The sequence below is a fragment of the Anomalospiza imberbis genome, chromosome 2, assembly GCF_031753505.1.
Source record: "Anomalospiza imberbis isolate Cuckoo-Finch-1a 21T00152 chromosome 2, ASM3175350v1, whole genome shotgun sequence".
Taxonomy (NCBI): Eukaryota; Metazoa; Chordata; class Aves; order Passeriformes; family Viduidae; genus Anomalospiza; species Anomalospiza imberbis.
In genome coordinates this window covers 28028748-28047169 of record NC_089682.1, presented here as the reverse complement: position 1 = coordinate 28047169, position 18422 = coordinate 28028748, and the positions used below count along the sequence as shown (strand labels likewise).

The window sequence follows — 18422 nt, the reverse complement described above, 5'->3', positions numbered from 1 at the left end:
TCCGGCAAGTTGAAGGCATAGTCCTTTCCTCAGCCTCCCCCGTGAGCCGAGCTGGTGGGATTCCCGCACTTAAGCGGTGTGGAAGCGCCGCAGCCGGCTTTGGCTCTTTAAGATTAGGCTCCGTTAATTAAAGAAATATTTTAAGCTTAAAGGTCTCCTGAGAAGAAACACATTAACTCGCTAATAAAGCGGGCAGAAAAACAATGCGAAACACGGCTGTTGGATCAGCGATCACAAAGGAAAGGAGAGATCAGAGAGATGCTAGCGGAGTGCGGTAAATGCGCCCTCCCGCCGCCGGACCCACACGGCACCGATCGCTCCGCTGGGACTTCAGTGTCTGTCCAGCGGCACAGGAAAAGGGAAATGTTTTCCGTGCAGTCGTTGGTGTGCTTTCTCAGCTTGCTGAAAGGCTAGAAATACCTTACAGCATATTTTACTTTTCGTTCAAATTTAATAGTAGTTTACTTTGCAAAGAGTCTAAGTCGTCACAAATAATTAAGATAGTGACAGATAACCTTTTTTTCTGTGCCGAGTCTGTGCTCCAAGATAAGCATCTGTGTAAATGCATCTGAGACTGAAGCTTCTTTGTGCCCATATTTGTAAGGTGTAAGCTGATCGGAGCACCGTGCCTGCAAAAGGCACGCCTTCTAAGCTGTGAAACAAGTGTCGAAATAAAAGCCATTAGAACTAAAGGAAAAAAGGTGCCATTTCCTAAATTAAGAGGTAGCATCACAAGGATGTGAAAGGCAAAGAACAAGAACAGGTTAACAGGTTAAAAACTATGATTATTTGAAATGATAGCACTTAAAGCAAAAAGCAAATAATGTTTAAATAATGTTTCTAAATTCTAGGTAAATTCATGCACTTACTTCCATTTTGAGGAATTCCATTAATAGCAAAGCAATTAATGAATAAAAGGATCATATTTTCCCCCAGTCTAGGACATTTTGAAAACAAATTTCAAACCTAGGGCTAATTTCTTCAAAAATATAAAAATCCTTGTTTATCAATGTGATAGGAGAGGTTGTCTTACATACACAAAGACAGCAAAAATTCTATTCAGGGACACTGTGATGTAGATATATCCACAAACTGTTTTTTTGGGGGAGCAGTGCTGCTTGAGGAATAGTCCTGTATAGCATTAATTCAAAAATCTAAATTTATAAAGATAGTTAACAGTTAAGGGACGGATATTTCTCCCATAATTTTATTTTTTTGCCCAGACTTGCTGCATCTGTCTACAAAATGCTATTATATTGCATGCTGGCTCATGGAATAAACTATAAGCACATGTTTCAAGCAACAAAGTGAAAGGTGGATACTGCTTTACTCAATTTTTAAAAATTATATAATTAAAGTAGGAATCTAAATCTGTACAACTCTACAGACATATCCATCTGTTACTATTTTAAAATGCACCATTCTTTAGTATGTTTATTTTAATATTCCAGTGAAATAGAACTTCAATTTGGAATAGAATGTAAATGAATAGCATAAATTAGGTGAGTATTTCAGGAAAGCTGGTAAAGCTAAGAGAGTCTACATGGGAATCTGAGATAGTTTAAACACAGTATCAGGAATGCTTGTTGCCTGAAGACTCCCCTTTTTTCAGCAAAGCACTTATAGAATGGGCAGTTGGATTGGTGACAAATAACACTGAATGAGCATAATTTTTATTGACTGCAGTGGGAGTCTCCCCTATGCATCTAAATGTAAAATTTATCTGCAGAAGGCAGAAAGAGTTATTCTGCAATCCAATAAGGTTTGCTTCAGCCTTTGACATTCTGCTTTTGGCTAAGACTCTGAACTCCAAAATGGAAGAACTCTGCATCCTGTGTATTTCTGATCATTGGTTTGATTCTGCCTTCAATTTCAGCAGAGTAATAAAGAACAGCTTCTCTGGAAGCCAGAAGGTGAATTAGGATAAAGTCTGTGAGATCAACATCAGGTCTCCATGATGTGGGAGCTGCCTGGGGAAGGATTTTAGATCAGAGGACATAGTAATAGCTGGAAGTCCAGAACAGTAAAGAATTTACTTTCATCTGTTTGCAGCTTGAAGAATTTGTCTTTTATATTAATTGATACCAATAGGGTAAAGTTACACACAGTTGCTTTGTTATTGAGTTTGATGACTGGCACAAATGTATCTATTACTTTGGTTTGTTACTGTGTTAGAGCAGTGCATATAAATACAGGGGATAAATAACCTAATTTACGATAAGCAAGAGTCACAATATATTAAAAACAATGGCACAGAGAAAGATTTTGCCTCTCCTGGAAAAAGTTTTATAACAGATCTTTGTAGTCATCATTTAAACTGGCAGGTACAGTACACAAAGATCCTTAAAGCCCAGGCACAAACTTATTTAACCTTTTCAGAATATATTCTTAGCTAAAATGACTCCAGTGATGGAAAAGGGATTTTTTCTCTTGACTCTACCAAAACTAAGTTTCACCCAAGTAATTGCAATTTTTTTTCAGAACTTTTTTTGTTTTGAACAAATAACTGCTGTTAAGGTTACATCAATGAGTAAGCTCTGGGTGTCCACAGATTGTGCACCTCCCACTTCTCATGGTTCCCTGAGGTATTTTTTGGTTATCACTCCCAAAGGAGACTTGTTAGGTGGGTTCCCACTGCCTTTCTGCAAACCCTCAAACATCCTGGGGAAGTGTGCTTTCCCTCCTTGGGGTGGGAAAGAAGAAACATGCTTCAGACTGGTCCCTTAGCAATGAGGTGGTGAATCTCCAGCAGTGCTGCCTCTGGGTAAGGCTCTTTTGGCCTGGCATTTATATCCTGCTGCACCAGGAGGCACCTGCAGTTATCACACACCATGATTTTTGTTAGTGCAGACCTTCATTTTGTTTCTAGTCATCAAGTAGATTTTTAAAAAGCTGAGGATACTGTTGTTGGCTTCTGCGCACATCAGATGCATTTCAGCGTTGCAGTTGTTCAGTTGCCGATGTGGATTTAGGATTGGAACCTACAGACCTCAATTAACAGCTTTCCCTTAGGAGAGAGAGTGGCCTGGTTTCTTTTTCTCATATCATCTCATGGCAGATGATTGGCAGAATTGCCTCCTCTCACAAGCAAGCTGTTTCTCTGCCCTTCAGAAACATCGTGACAAAATTCTCCCTGACTCAGTGGCGAGGTGGTTTCGTTTCAGAGGTGTATGCACATTTGGCTTGTTACATCCTTGCTGATGGATGTCTGCACTAAGTTACATCCTTGCTCTGTGTGTGCACAAAGTTTTTCTAAGGACTCTTTTTGCTTTCATGCAGTTGGCAGGGGAAAAAAGAAGTGAAGAGTATTTGCCAGCATGGCACAGATGATGTCAGGAAGAATTCTGTGTGTATCCTGTTGCATGTGTGTCTGAAGAGCCAGCCCAGTTGCTGGCTAATGTTCTTTGTGTCTGGGCAAGGTGCAGTAGGAAATGGATTACAAATCCAGAGTCTGGCCACCAAGTGTGAGCTACACCATCTCTGAAGCAGCCCTGGGACTCAAAGTTATAATGAACACAATTTCTTTCTAGTTTTCCCTGGTCTTGAAGGCAAATGCTAACTTACTCCTGACCTGACCTGTATTAATAACTAATTCTTATCCTTCAGTACTGGCTCAGATGTGGAAGCCAATAAGCAGAGTCAGAGCCTATTCTTTGCTTTCCTCTCCCTCCTCTTTGCCTTAGGAAGGAAACATGGACTTCCATGAACTTTTAACAACACTAGGGTCACCTGTTCATTTATTCCGTTATACATGCAAGTCACTCTCTGACCTGTCCTCATCAAGTCATTTTCATAAGAAACAGTAAGGAGCTGAAATGCAAAGACAAAGGTTATGAAATGCAATGACCAGAGGTACCTTCACCTTGGGTGTTTTTTTTTTTTTTTTGCTAGCTGTCACATTATTGCAGAAGTCATCCCCAAGCTGTGAAAAAGGGTGTACTTAGCTGCATTCGTAAAACAAGTGAGTAACAAGGTTGGGACTTCAAAGTCAGCAGGGCCAGGAGGTCGCTGCTGCTGCCCCTGGTGCTCTGTCCCACTGACCTCAGCAGTCATCCTCCAGCCAGTGTTTTCATGGCACTGAACAAGCATTATAGGCATAGTCACACAGTTAAAATCACAAATGTCATAAATCTCAGTTTGTAATGCTAACAAGATCACAAATCCTACACAAGCAAAAGACTAGCAGCATCCTAAAGACATGGGTAGTAAAATGTTCCTAAAACCTGACTGCTTTGATGAACTTGAACAATGTTCTCGTCCAATTTTCTGCTGAAGTACAGGAATTTTCTGTTCATTTTTCCCACTGTTATTTATTACTACTGGCAGCACTCATTGATTACTATGTGCCTTGACTCCTTGTCAACTTCTACGGGAAGTTGAAGATGCTAAAATAATTTGTAGTGTTTGGGGAATTTTTATTAAAAATTAGCCAGTGCTGGGATTCAAACCCTGGATATTCTGTATAGGTAAATAAATATCTGGAGACAGATGAGTTTTGGAGCAAATTTTATAAACAAAATTACATTGAATTAATCTCTGCCTGCACTCTGAGTGGTTGTGATATATGGAGGCATTACTGACAAGCTGCAGTGAGCTGACTCTTTGGGTGAAAAGGTTAACTGAAATAAACATGGGTTTATGTAGCAGGTTTTTGAAGAAAAAAATAATGTGCCTTATCTGCTGAATAATCAAGGTGGGACAATGGAGAAAAAAAAATGTGTTTGGAATCAGAGTTTTCTCAATGTACAGTGCAATACTTCCTTCCAAAGAAGAAATACATATTTGCCTGGATGGTGTTATCAGCAGGGAGGCAGATACATATTTACTTCCCAAAACTTTTGCAGGCAGAGAGGCTGTTCTGCCCAGCCTGCCCAGTGCAGCAGACACTGGCTCAGAGGCAGCCCAGCCGGTGCAGAGCGAGGCAGGGCAGCATGCAAGGCCAAGAGTAATCCCTGCAGTCTAGGCAGCACAGGGCAGCACAGCAAAGTCTGCACCTGCATGGAGGAGAAGGCCTCTCCTGTTCTGCCATCTCTTCTCCTTCTCTGACCTCCTGCTGACCACTGTGGAAGTCTGATTTCAGGCATTTGTACCTGACAAGATCTAGAAGATCCTTCCGTCTGTCCTGATCACCACAACCAGCCTTCATCTCCTTAAATTAAGGGTTTATCAGACATAACCAAAAAGTCAGAAAAGAGTACCCTGATACCACTTGATCAGAAATTGCTCATGAATTCATCCTTAGTGCCTGCTCCTACAGCAAATGTCCTTCCTCGTGCTGTCTGGCCAAGAGCATTTGAAGTTCCAGGGCAATGTGCAATGTTCCTGCAGATGGGATTCTTAGACTCAAGTGGGATTGCAGCTTTGCAGAAGTGCCATACACTCATACACTAGTTTTGCCTGGTTAGGAACTGCTGAAGAAAGTTACGTTTTCTTACAGGAATGACTTTATGCTTTAAAAATGGGTCATCATTTTCTTCTTGATTTAAAATGCAAGGGCACTTTCCCAGGAGTAACTTGGATGCTGGTTGTTCATTGCTCCAGAGCTGGTTAGTTATTACTCTGTTTCATGTAACTTTGCATCTGGCCTGGGAATGCTGCCTTGGTTTTTGCTGTACACAGCCTAAAAAAACCCCTGGCATCGTCTGCTGCAAGGGATGTGGATAGATCAGTGTGGCAAAGCTGCCCTCATTGTGCATACTTTCCTAATGCTTTAAGACAAGTAAAGAAATATGAAGAGTGCTGTGGTTTAATGGTGGTTTGCATACATACAGGCTATGTATCATACTTTAAATATGCAGATACATTTTTAAGGCAGTTGAAACCACAATTAAAGTACGGGGAGGTTCAGCCAATTAGTGTCACAAAGTGAGTCAGCAACTTTTAACCACCACTGTTAATAGGAAGAGTTGGCAAAACCTGTTCCTACCTTGCTTTGGTATTTTCAGTTCAGAACTTTACAGTGCAAACATTATCTGGTTTGTTTAAATAACAAAGGCAGGAGTTCTGACGTCAGTATGGGAAAACGGCCCTTAGGCTAATTGATCTTGTGTTCCCCACATTTTTGGATACACCGAATATACCACAGAATTTTATCCTACTTTACTGGGCTCTTGACTTTACTGGCTCTTAACTTGCATTGCAGTTACTATTGCAACAATGTTAAATATCTTGCTGAAATTGGTTAAATAGAAGCTATTGTATGGAAAATGAGAAAGCTAATAGAGGCATATGAGAAAAGCTGTGTTTTGAAATGGTGTCACTTTTCTACAAGGACTAGGCATTGAAAAGACAACTTTAATTAAAGTCTTTATTTTCTAGCATATTTCACAGTTTAAAGATAGTAAACAGTAAGCACTGTTTCCCATTTGGTGATAAAATTTAGTCTTTTCCTGAAAAAAAATATATTATGGCCATTTAGTGCAGGAAACCTTCTCCTCCTGTAGATAGCACTGGGTATAAACAGGAGGAGGATTGTCCTGTTGTCAGAAGCTAGGTGGCATCCAGACATCTGTCACCGTGGCTGTAAGATCATGTCCCTTTTCCAGATTCTCTTGCCCATCTGACATTGCTTCAGTCCCTGTCTCATCCAGGTCTTTCTGCACAGAACTGAATTTTAATATTTCTGTTTTCTATGCTCTTGTTGAAGGAAATGGAAGCCTAGCTCTCTCTCTCAATTCTCCCCTCCAAATCTACTCCTCTTATATTCTAAAATTATCTGCAGCTTTCTTGCTGGGCTGATACCCTTCTCAAATTTGCAGTTTACTCCAAGACAGAAATAGTTCTGTTCCAAAACCAAGACAGTTTATAGCAAGAGGTGGGTCAACTTGCTAAAATCTTACTGAAAAAGTTGGAGATCAATGCTTGAGAAGCATTGTTTTATTTTTCCAGTTGTTTATAAGGCTCAGATAGAGGCACTTATGGTTCCAGTGTATGGGCCCTCTTCCATCTCCCAAACATTTATTTTAGACACACATAAAAAGTGGCAGAGAGTTGAGAGAGAAAAAATAATGTTACCTTTTGCTGAAAAATAGAATTTTGTTTAAAAAAATAAAAAAAAATCAAATGAAAATGTCAAGATTTTGTTCTTAATCAAAGTGAAATAGAAGCTTTTTGAATAGGTTCAAGGGAACACATGCTTCCAGAAGAGCCAGTCATCACTGTACTTTTCTGAGCTGTGGAAGATTTCAGGTGTATATTCTTACTGTTCCTCACAAGGAGAAGACACTTGAAACCCATATCCCTTCCATTTGGACAACTTATGGCATCTGGTTTGCTGTAAGTAATGCTTCTCTTTCCCTCTGGATTTTGAACAAGTGTCTTGAACTGCAAATGGAAATTTCATTGAAACTGATGTGTTTCTATTTTCATTAAATTGTCATTTCCTAGCAAAAATAACAGTTTGGAAAATTCTGGCAAGATTGACTGACAGAGCACATACAACTCTCAGAACAGAGGGGATGCTAAAGACAATTATTTTAGGTCCAAACCCTGTTCTTGGCTTCAGAGGCAAAACATGGGTGCAGCTGAGGGCACACATCCTTTGATTTGCCAGGGAAGTAAAACATTTCTCTGAACAAGTGAATTGAATAGTGTGTCCCTTTTAGTGCAATGATGATTGCACAACTCTGTTTGTTCTCTGGGATTTTTTTCAGCTCATCCATCATTTGCAGCTCAGATTTCTACAGTGATTTCACCAAGTTGGTTTGCTGTGTGATGCAAAATGGAAGTCAAGTTAATTTCGCGCTCTACCCACCTCAGTCTGATTAACTCGAACTAAATTTTGTGCTAATAAGTCTGAGTGTGTCACCATAATTGGAAAGCCTTGAGTTCCTCTGACTGCAGGGAAAATGCTGTTTTCCCCTGCATCATGAAAACATTTGAATCATAACATCTGGGAAATTTGCAACAAACAATGGTATCAATTTGAGGCCTCCATACAAAGTTTTTCTGTTTCTCATCAGGGACCATGAATGCATATCTGTATCAGATTGCAGCTCTTGGAACATTTGGCCCATCTGCCCACCAGAGGAAAACTAAAGAAGCAGGGACATTCACCTATTAAGAGGAAACTGCAGAACATCTGTGTTTCCCGTTACATGTAAACCCTCTTGGACTAATAAGTGGCTATATCTTAAGTAACTGGACAATTACTTAAACCTGTTACAAAAGTCTGAAACGGTCAAGTCGTGGGAAGTCTAGCTAAGGTTGCAATCATTCACCAGCAATTTGGAGAAAAAGGAAAAAAAACATAAATGAGAGCTGAAAGATGGAAGGCAAGGCAAGGCAAGGTTTGGCAAGGCTTTGATCTTATGATAAAGAAAGCTTCAGCATGGTAAAGAAATAGTATGGTGAGCATGAGTTTGAGCTTGTAGTCCTATAAGATCTATATCCTTCTTGTATTTGCTAAGGCAAAGAGCTGCTGTTTTTCTTAACTCCAGGAAGACCTATTGCTCCAATTATCACCTGGTCCCAGAAGAATAAAATCATAAACCCAAAGTAAAACTACAGCAGGTGGAGTTTGAGAAAAGGTAACTCTGTGTTCTGAGAAATCCTGGTATCTGTGAAGAAGACCAAGAAAATGTGCCTGGTGCCAGAGATGATGCAGGAACACAATGAGATTTCAGCAATGTAGAAGCATGTAAATCAAGTTGGATTACAAACAAAGAAGTCTAGTGAATGTCAAACAGGATGGAAGTAGTTGTAAATATACCTGCATTATAATGGAACATCTACATCTCCTGATGGGAATTCATGGGTATATATCATCCATTGGCTGTCTCCCATAGCAGCAGGAACATCATAATTGCACAGTAAGTTTATTAAGTATGAAACAAGCCAGCAAACCCTAATGAAGGGTTTGAGAGTCAAAAATGTCAGCACTCACCAGAGAGCTGTTCAGCAGATGTTTTGAAGTCAAGCCCTGCTCTCTAACCTTGGGATCAATGGGGATTTGCTGTCCACACTGGTAGGAATAAAAGCAGAGGCATGATGAAACTGGAAGGACTGTGGCACCACTTCTGTGTCTCTATCATATCTGAATTTAGTTTTAGCAATATGGAACGGGTCTCTCCTATTTGTCCTCTGTCTCTCCGACAAATAGCCTTATAAACAAAGCATTCTCAAAGCAGAAAGAACAGATTGTACACGGCTCTAACAACAACATGTTTTTGGTCTGACTGCCCCCTAATATAGGAAAATCAGAGTACAAAATAACTGCAAATAAGATAAGCTAGCCTACTTGTACGTCATTTCTATTGCAAAATGAAGCAATGAGATCTGGGCTTGTGTAGCAAATAGCCCTAAATTTCTTCCCTACCTACTGCCATGGGAGTTTAATTTAGCCAGGGAGTATTGTCTGTATGTGACATCATCTTGAAACAACAACTTTAAAAGTGGAGACAGGTAATCTATTAATTATATTCCACATCTGTAAAACATATACAGTACACTGTGGATAAAAAACACAACTTTTGGCAGGGAATTCCCCGAATATCTGTAGCCAGACTTCTCATTTACAGTTTTCTCATAGTTTTGTACAATGAGAGCAGATTGGTCTCTAGCAGTGGGTGGGGAAGTGAAGGATTTTAATGTGGAATGAGCATGAAGCAAATGAAGGGTCTCCATCTCTCAGTACTCAGTATGACCCACCATAGTGGAAGTCAGCTGTAAAACCTGGTGCTTGAAAACATAACATACACCCAATGGGCCAACACTTATGATGATATCTATTTTTTATTTTTTTTTACACTAGGTATGAGGAGTATTTCTATTTTAGAAAATAAAAAGCACAAAATGAGGTCCCATGGACAGAGTTGCTACACCAGTAGCTGTGGATTGACATACATATGGTCAGTCATGGTTTGATTTAGGTGCCTGCTGAGCCCCTTGTTTTAAGTCTTGTGTTTGGCTGCAACAGGACAATCACAGAGAAATCGCATCAAGAGCTAAAGATCTTACCTGAACCACGGGAGACCCTCAAAGCATAGAGATGTCCTTCTGACACACAAGAGAAAATAGGACCCCAAGCATGGTGTGATGTTCTCCTGTTGATCTGAGTAGTTGCTGTTATTCAGGAGGCTGCTTCAAGCTGGTGGTGCTGTCTCAGAGCCTGCCAGTCTGTGCCAAGTGTAGGCTCTCTCCCACATCCAGACTGGCTAGAGAGGAGGCTCCAAGTCACGCTGCTCTGCTCTTTTCCAAGTGCTCCCACTCTCTTATTCCTCACACTTCTTCGTGCCAGAGGATGAAGCAAGGATAGACTTCAACCCACTCAGGCTGTGGTATGCTTTTGAGTGGTTTGTTTGGCCTCAATAGATAAGTCACAAATTTCATTGTCATTGTGACTGGCTCTTGCTATATTATCAGCTTGAATGTTGCTGAGGAGGTTTGAACTAAGGATGTGACTGGGCTTTTAACAGTCTGTGGCATATGGGAATATACATTAAGACATTGAGAATATTTCATCACAAAGGAGCTTTGGAAAGAACATGTCATATACACCTGCCAAGAAGCATCTCAAATAATTGAGTTGATGATAGTGGAACAAGTGTTTATGAGAGAGTGACACTGCATCCAGCACACAAAGGATTAGCATTATAATTAATTAATGCTCATAGATGTTTCCTTAGAACAGATGCTATGGTTTTCTGTATTTCATCTTCGACAGGGGAATGCAGGAGGAGTGAAAATGCTCTATCATTTTTGTCATGTCTTTCCTATTGTTAATGCCTCACAAATTATTGGTTTCAAGGTCACTTTATTTACTGATGATTCTCTGTCACCTGCGATACCAATGTTGTGCTAAAATGAATCAAAATATGTTTATTGCATCACCTTCTAGATCCCTAACTTTATCTCCATTCCTAACAGTTATAAAATAGCAATAAGTTAAGCTTGATTAATATAAACATAAAATTGTTTAGAGTATGTATTTTAGAGCCCTGGTATTTAATGACAAACCACATTATTCAAATAGGAATAAAAATATTTATAGATTGTGTTTTTCAGATGGGTTTGCAATAGAGCCAGCATGGGTAATGTATGATGAGATTCCACAATCACATTTCTCCCCCACACGTGTTGATGGAAACTCTCTCAGCCAAACACAATTGCATGCATCTCTTTTTTCAATCTGTGCATACGTTATTACTGTAGAGGTGGAAGAGCTGCATACATAAACAATTCACTGCCCCACCTGCAGTAACAGAGCCACAAGTCATCTCTTGGATGCCTCCATCTGAATTTCTATTATTTACATCATTTGATGAAGATGGATTCCTGCCAGCATCCCATTGAAATGCAATCATTAACAGACCTGAGTGTTACTAAGACTTCTGAAAAATAAATTAAAATCTTGGCAAGATAACTTGAAACATCTAATATCTTTTTAAGTCAAATACACAACAACAGTAGTGCATCTTTCTACCAATTTTTTAGGATTATCCTAAGCAGAAAGAACAGGATGAAAATATTTTACTCTGATGATACACTTGTTCCTTTCTTAGGTGTCTGGAACACGATGCAGATTTGTGTCATGTTGTATCCCAGACCGAAGTTCTCAGGATATGAGTACAGGAATAGCAGTTTTACACAACCTGAATGTCAGAGCCTGTGCTTGAGTATGCAGTGTGCTTGTGAACACACTTGACACGATGATTAGCAGTTCTGTCCTTTATAAAATATCTCTGCTAGACAATTTTGCAAGGTTTGAGAGCTGTGATTGCTTATGGACTTTTACAAACATTATTTTGACTGGTGTACTGGAATTCTGCTTGGGCTTTGCAGTGGCATTCATCTTAGGAATAATCTCTGTCAATGACACCCAGTCTCTTATTGGCAAGGTGACATTAGTTCTGATGTGATCTTTACTTTCCTTAACTTTTTTCTTCATTAAGGCAGCATCTTCGGTCAATTTGCTACCCATGTATTGCTCTCATTTTGAAAAGTAATTTTTCTTTTACTCTGGCAGCATAATTTCTTGTGACAGCCACCCACTGTGTTTGTGGCTTCTCACTCATTTGCCACAGACTTTTCCTTCATTTGCAGGTGTAAAACCTCCACAGAGGATGAAAACACTGACAGCTATGTTTTGATTGGAAATGGATTTTATCAGCACTTTCATCATCCCAATAGTTTTAGCAGTACTTTTTCTTAGTTTTAGTAAACCTAAATTAATTCTTAGTGAATTTTTCTCATATATTACTTAGTATTGGATCAATTTCATCCCTATAAATAAACACAGAATCCTTCATTAGCAAACATGTCATAAACCACTCTGTGGCTTCACTTTGGATCTTGTTCCAAGTCATTAAATTCATGGCTTGCCAATACTGGATTAGCTTTTTGGAGAGAACAGTTTAGATATTCAGCTAAAATCCAGCCAAGCTCTATCCCTGTTGCTGTCTCTTCTTCCTACTCAGGTTAAACAGAAAATGTGTAGTTCCTTCTTTGTTGTGACCCGCAGTGAAATGCAAGCCAATCTTTGTCTGTTACTTGGAGTCCTACTGCTTGTTCTTGCCTTTCTGTCCTTCAGCTACATTAAGAGTGGACTCCAGAATATTCTGTCCTCTCAAGGAGTGTCCGGTCCTTTGCTTTGTGTGAAGCCCTATCATATGTTGCACTCTACTGAGATTTGGAAATTAGGACTCTTGTACAATGGGAATTATGGCAGTGCGAAGTGCTCCAAAATATGTTGGAAAGTGTATGTGTATAAGACCAATGTTAGAGTTGTTTTCCTATTTGCTTTACCATATGTAGGTATAATGAAGAAGGGCAATGAAGTAAAAAGAGAGCAGTAGCAATTACAGTATAACAAGAGAAAATACTAAAATCTTCTTTACCATTTTTGTGACAAAGTACAGTCTCAGCATCATTAATGAATTTTGCTTCTGGGGATATCCTGTAGGCATCAGCTGTGCCTTTAAAAAAATCCAGTGAGAAGAACAGCACCCTTTCCTGCTGATCTGATCAGCTTCCAATAATATCAAATGGAAATAAGCATATTAGAAAGAACTGAGCAGACCTCATGGAATGATTTACAATAGTGTCACAGGGTGATTTCCAATAAATTGAGCGTATGGTAATTGTTCACATCTGACTGTAAGCTTTCAGGTGTAAACTAAAACTAATGAAACAAACAAAAGTATGGTATTCTTCTGGACAATAATTATAAGTTCAGCAGCGTTCAGCAGAACACTGAATTAGCATATTAATTACATGGTAATCTTGCAGCAACAACCCAACTATAATGTGTTGCTAGTTACTATCTTTGGATAACATTTCGATAGCGGCCTTCAGGCTTTAGGAGCCAATGCCAAGATAATGTGGATGCCTGCATCTCACCAAAGGTTACTTAAGAAATTTTGAGAATGCTGCTGAGAATGCTTCCCTTGCCTCCAAAGCACCCTTGATCCTGATGTTATCATTTTATTTGTTATTACTAATCTTGTCATTTTAAATTAGTTTATTAATTGGTTTCTCATGAGCTTTTAAATGGTTCTGAGAGTCTCCCACAAATTGCAAAGCCCTACAGAAGTTCCCAGGAGTGGCACTGTCCTGAGGCATGGCCCTTCCAATTCCATGTCTGGGAGGCTCAGGTTGATGTCTGACATCTAAGCCATTGGGTACAGTTTCACCACTAGATGGGAGCATCGGTTATTTAGCCTTTACTTTGAAATGGTTCTCTCCCAGCCTTGGAAAATCATATTCCCTCTTGGCTCTTGTTTCAAACTTGCAGGAGGCCTGAATATCCTCCCATTGCTGTGCAGCACATTCCAGGAACATTGGCTAACACTGATCCCTAGAGAACCCTCTCCAGAAACACTGGCTAACAATGATCCCTAGAGAACATCCCTCTCAGCTGATGCCTTACATGACCAGTGTTCAAAGTGGTCCCTACTGTTTAGTATGGAAGCACTCAGTTACTGCCCAAGTCTTGAGGAACATGCTGAGAATTGCAAGAATGGTCTAGTAAAGTTGTTTTATGGCTTATTGTTTTGGGAAATGGAGCATCAGTAGTTTGCCAATTGTCTTAAAATCACCCTGATCACCAGAGAAAATGAAGGAAAAGGAAAGACAGATTTGACTTCCATGGTTCAAAAAACAGTGGTGAAGTTGCTGCATTTCTAGAAAGATGCACAGAAAGAAAAGGAAACTTTATAGTCTAATCCATCTGCAGGACATCCTCTCCAACTCCTGCAGCTGCTGGGATTCTTCCACAACTCTTTGAGGTGACCTCCAATGTTTAAATGGGGCCATGGTCCAGTGAATGTCCCTCACCAAAAGGATCTCCATCTAGGGATGTCTCTGATTCTTAGGGACTCTGTTCAATTAAAATATCCCCTTTCTCACCCGAGCTGTGTTTATACTGCTTGAACTTGATGCAGATACTCTTAAGCACATTTTCCACACAACCATTGCCTGTCCTTGCCTTGCTGCTGCTTGAATAGGAGGAAGGCATATAGAAAACCAAGCTAAGGATGTCCCTGGGCTCAGTTTAATTATAAACAAGCTGTTCATCCATTATGAGGGAAATGCTGCCTATAGAAGTACGATGGAGTACAGACTTCAATGCACAACCTCTTTTTTGAGTTGAGAACTTCATTGTCTTCGCATGTTCATGACTGACAGCCAAACTTAAGAAACAACTAAGAGAAATAATGCATGTGTACCATTACTAACTCAGGACTGAGACTTGGCATGAGTGCAGCCCAAAAGCTACAGGGTGGTAAAGGGTTCATTGTGTGTCTCCTGCCCTGGGCTGTGAGTGTTATGAGAAACAGGATCTGCAGCACTCAGTCTATCAGCTTTCTCCCAAGCAGCCATTCTTTCCTGAGTAAAAAATCTGAGGAAGGACATGTGGGCAAGATCTTTCTAGGAAAGGTAACGATTCAATTCAGCAGTTATATGAGAGACAGCCTAGAGATTTCAGGAAATGGAAGGAGATCACAAACCAAAAAGGCACAAGGGTGAAGAATCAGACTCTGTCTGCCAGCCAAGTGAGAATGAGCAGTGGAGAAGATGCAACAAGTCGCTGTGGTGTGGGCATGGACAACTGAAATTTGCAAATCAGAGGGGAAAGTGGGTTGCTGTAGGTGGCAGGACACAGGGATAATGAAGTGTCTCAGGACTGCCACTGACTGTCAGCATTGAGCTTTGGCAGGAGAGATGTGCCAGCCAGGAAATAGCTGGTGGCATTGGGCTGCTGGAACATGAGGCATGGGCTGCACTTAGGAGGCATGACATGTGGCTGTATCAAGGGAGTTTCACTTTTCTCCAAGCACCCCTCACTTCCTGCTTCACAAAAAGAAGACTTAGCCTCTGCATCTAGGCAGAACCTCTTGAAAAGAGGAAGGCTGCTGTGCCTTCAAGACCCTGAAAACTGAAGGCAAATGGAAAAAGCAAAACTTGGGGGAAAATGTACTTTTAACACAGTCATGATTTTCTCTGAGCATGACATTTTGGATAGTGGATAAGAGATTGAACATGAGCTGACAGTGCATGCTCACAGCTCAGAAAAGCAATTACATCCTGGGCTGCATCCAAAGCAGCGTGACCAGCAGGGTGAGGGAGGTGATTCTGCCCCTCTGCTCTGCTCTGCTCTGGTGAGACCCCACAGCTCTGGGATCCAAACATAGGAAAGACATCAACCTGTCGGAGCAAGTCCAGAGGAGGACCATGAAGATGATTAGGGGGTGGGAGCACCTCTCTCCAGGTTATGAGGAAAGGTTAAGAAAACTGTGATTGCTCCCTCTGGAAAGGAGAAGGCTTTGGGGTGACATAACTGCAGCCTTCCAGTATCTGAAGGGAGCCTAAAAGAAAGATGGAGAGAGATTATTTGCAAGGACACGTAGTGACAGGACAAGGGGAAATGACTTTAAATTGAAAGGTTTAGATTAGATACTGGGAAGAAATGCTTGGCTCTGAGGATGGTGAGGCACTGTAACAGGTTGCCCAGAGCATTTGTGGATGCCCCATCCCTGAAAGCATTCAAGGCCATCTTGGATGGGGCCCTACACAACCTGGTCTAGTGCAAGGTATCCCTCCCCATGGCAGGGGGACTGAAAATAGATGATCTTTAAGGTACCTCCCAACCCAAGCCAAAACATTCTATGATTTTTTCATGTCTAAAGTAGATGCTACCATAAGTACCCTTCTGCTGTGCCAGAGGCTCTAGTTTGAAGTGTCTCATTATCTTTGACTGTAATGACTTGAGCCTCCTAGCTGTGTCCTGACAGCCTGCTTTCCCAAGGCATGATGCAGAACCATGTTCCTCACCAGCTGCCAGCAGCAGAGATGAAGACACGCTCTGAAGTCTGGGATGTGTGAGGAATTGTATTTCCTCCTCATTAGCACTCAGGGAGCTTTGGTGTGCACACAGCACAGACTTGCCAGTCCTGCAGGAGCACACAAGAGTTCCCAGACTGCTGTCTGGGAGCACAGGAGTACACACCACACAAACAGTGAAATGGCATCGCTGTTCATTGCTGGATGGAGCCTACCTGATTAAAGTATCACAAACTGTTGAATCCCAAAGCATACAGATTTGCTGTAAAACACAAATACTATGTTAAAACCAACTAGTTTTTCACAGAATCATTCAGTTTATCTGCAGCCTCAGAAGAGACTGTAATTTATTGACCATATAGGTAATGAAGTGGCTGAGTATCACATTCCATCAAAATTATTTAGGTTCAGCTAGGAGTAAAGCCTGTCTTCAGCTTAGTTGCATGCAAGACTGTGATATGACTAACACTGAGATCAGATTTCATTGGAAAATCAAGTAAGAAGCAAAGTGAGGTGCAGAGAACTAATTTAAAATCACAGCTGAAATAATATCAAACATGCAAGTGGAAAAATTACTGACAAAGTTAATTGCTTTTCTTCCATATTAAAATAGTTTCAAGTTTGTTCCAGTGTGAAAGTCTCTTGCAAAAACTCTAGGGCATTAAAATCAAGCTTTCTTCTTTTGATTTAGTTAAGGAATTAGCTACATTAGAAACTCAGGCAGGGACACCAGCCAGAAGAACCGTCAAAAATATGAGATCTGGCAGAGTTCTCAAAGGCAGTACATTGACAATGAAGTTTTTCACTAACCCCCATGATACATGTCTGCTTATAAGCCTATGGAAATTGTGTTTGATTCTTTTTTTTTTCCTAGATTAGTAGGTTATTTCTCCAGTTTTTCATTAGACCTTCTTTTCTCTTTTTTCTTTTCTTTCTTTTCTTTTCTTTTCTTTTCTTTTCTTTTCTTTTCTTTTCTTTTCTTTTCTTTTCTTTTCTTTTCTTTTCTTTTCTTTTCTTTTCTTTTTCTTTTTCTTTTTCTTTTCTTTTATCATTTCTTTTCGTTTCCTTTCCCCTCCCCTTCCCCTCCCCTCCCCTCCTCTCCCTCCCCTGAACCTTTATGACCATGACAAGATCAGAATTAAAAATGCTGGACCAAATTTCACCTTATTTATATATATGCAAGTCCAATTTAATTAATAAGGTTTCATAGTTAATATAGCTACTTCTTTATAAGTAAGGCCCATTCTGGATCCCATTTATTCAGTAACTCACTAAAACACATTGGTTTGTTTTAAAACATTCTAATCTCTTACTACTTAAAATGCAGCTCATGGGATTGATAAATATCCTTGGCTCAGGAGGAAAAATATCACATTTATGAAGATGCATATCATCATTAAGTATGGAATTTAAAAGCCCATAGAAATGTTGGTTTGACAGAGGAAGATGGAACATCCACTCTCTTCCTCTGAGGCTAGGTAACTTCATTGGTGTTCAGCTTAGAGTGGGTATATTGCCTTTTTCACCGCTCACACTTCCATTCTTTCAAAGGGCACAGCCTTCCTTTATCTTGGACGCAGTGCTCCTGGCCAGCAAGGGCTCCACAGGAGCATTTAAAGAAATAACTCTTACATTTTGCTAACATATACTGAACTTCTGTGGATTACTCTGCTCAGTATCCAAAGTTCAGTGCCTTGGAAATATGCCAGAAGAGCAGCTTGGTCCAACTTTGAAAAATAGTATTGTCTGATGCTTGAAAGGTTCACAGAAGAGGGTCATCTTTGCCGGATCTTCTGATTCACACCAAAGTAGCTGAAATCACATATAGAAATTCGTTGCTTCAAAATAAAGTTTTCGTATCTTATGAAGAAAGGTGAAGACATGCTTGAAAAAGCTTTAATAAAGGCAAAATGTGAAAACTGAAACCAAACATTACAAATAACTATTAGCTGAAAGCTTTTTGGATAATTTTCTTGAACTATTGTTTAAAAAATGGTTGAAGTAGCATTTTTGAAGTAATTGATTTGGGATAGAAATGTGTTCTTTATATTAAAATCTCTTTTAGGGCAAAATGCATATGGAGTTGTGTCTCCATGTCTGAACAAATAAACTGGCGATAGTGAATGCAAAGGAATGTGGCT

At 40.1% G+C, this 18422-nt stretch overlaps 1 protein-coding gene across 1 annotated transcript in view; it reads right to left on the bottom strand.

The window, feature by feature from the left end:
* Window positions 1-18422, bottom strand: part of ST6GAL2 (ST6 beta-galactoside alpha-2,6-sialyltransferase 2) — a 172017-nt gene that overhangs the window by 48971 nt on the left and 104624 nt on the right. The window lies entirely within an intron of this gene.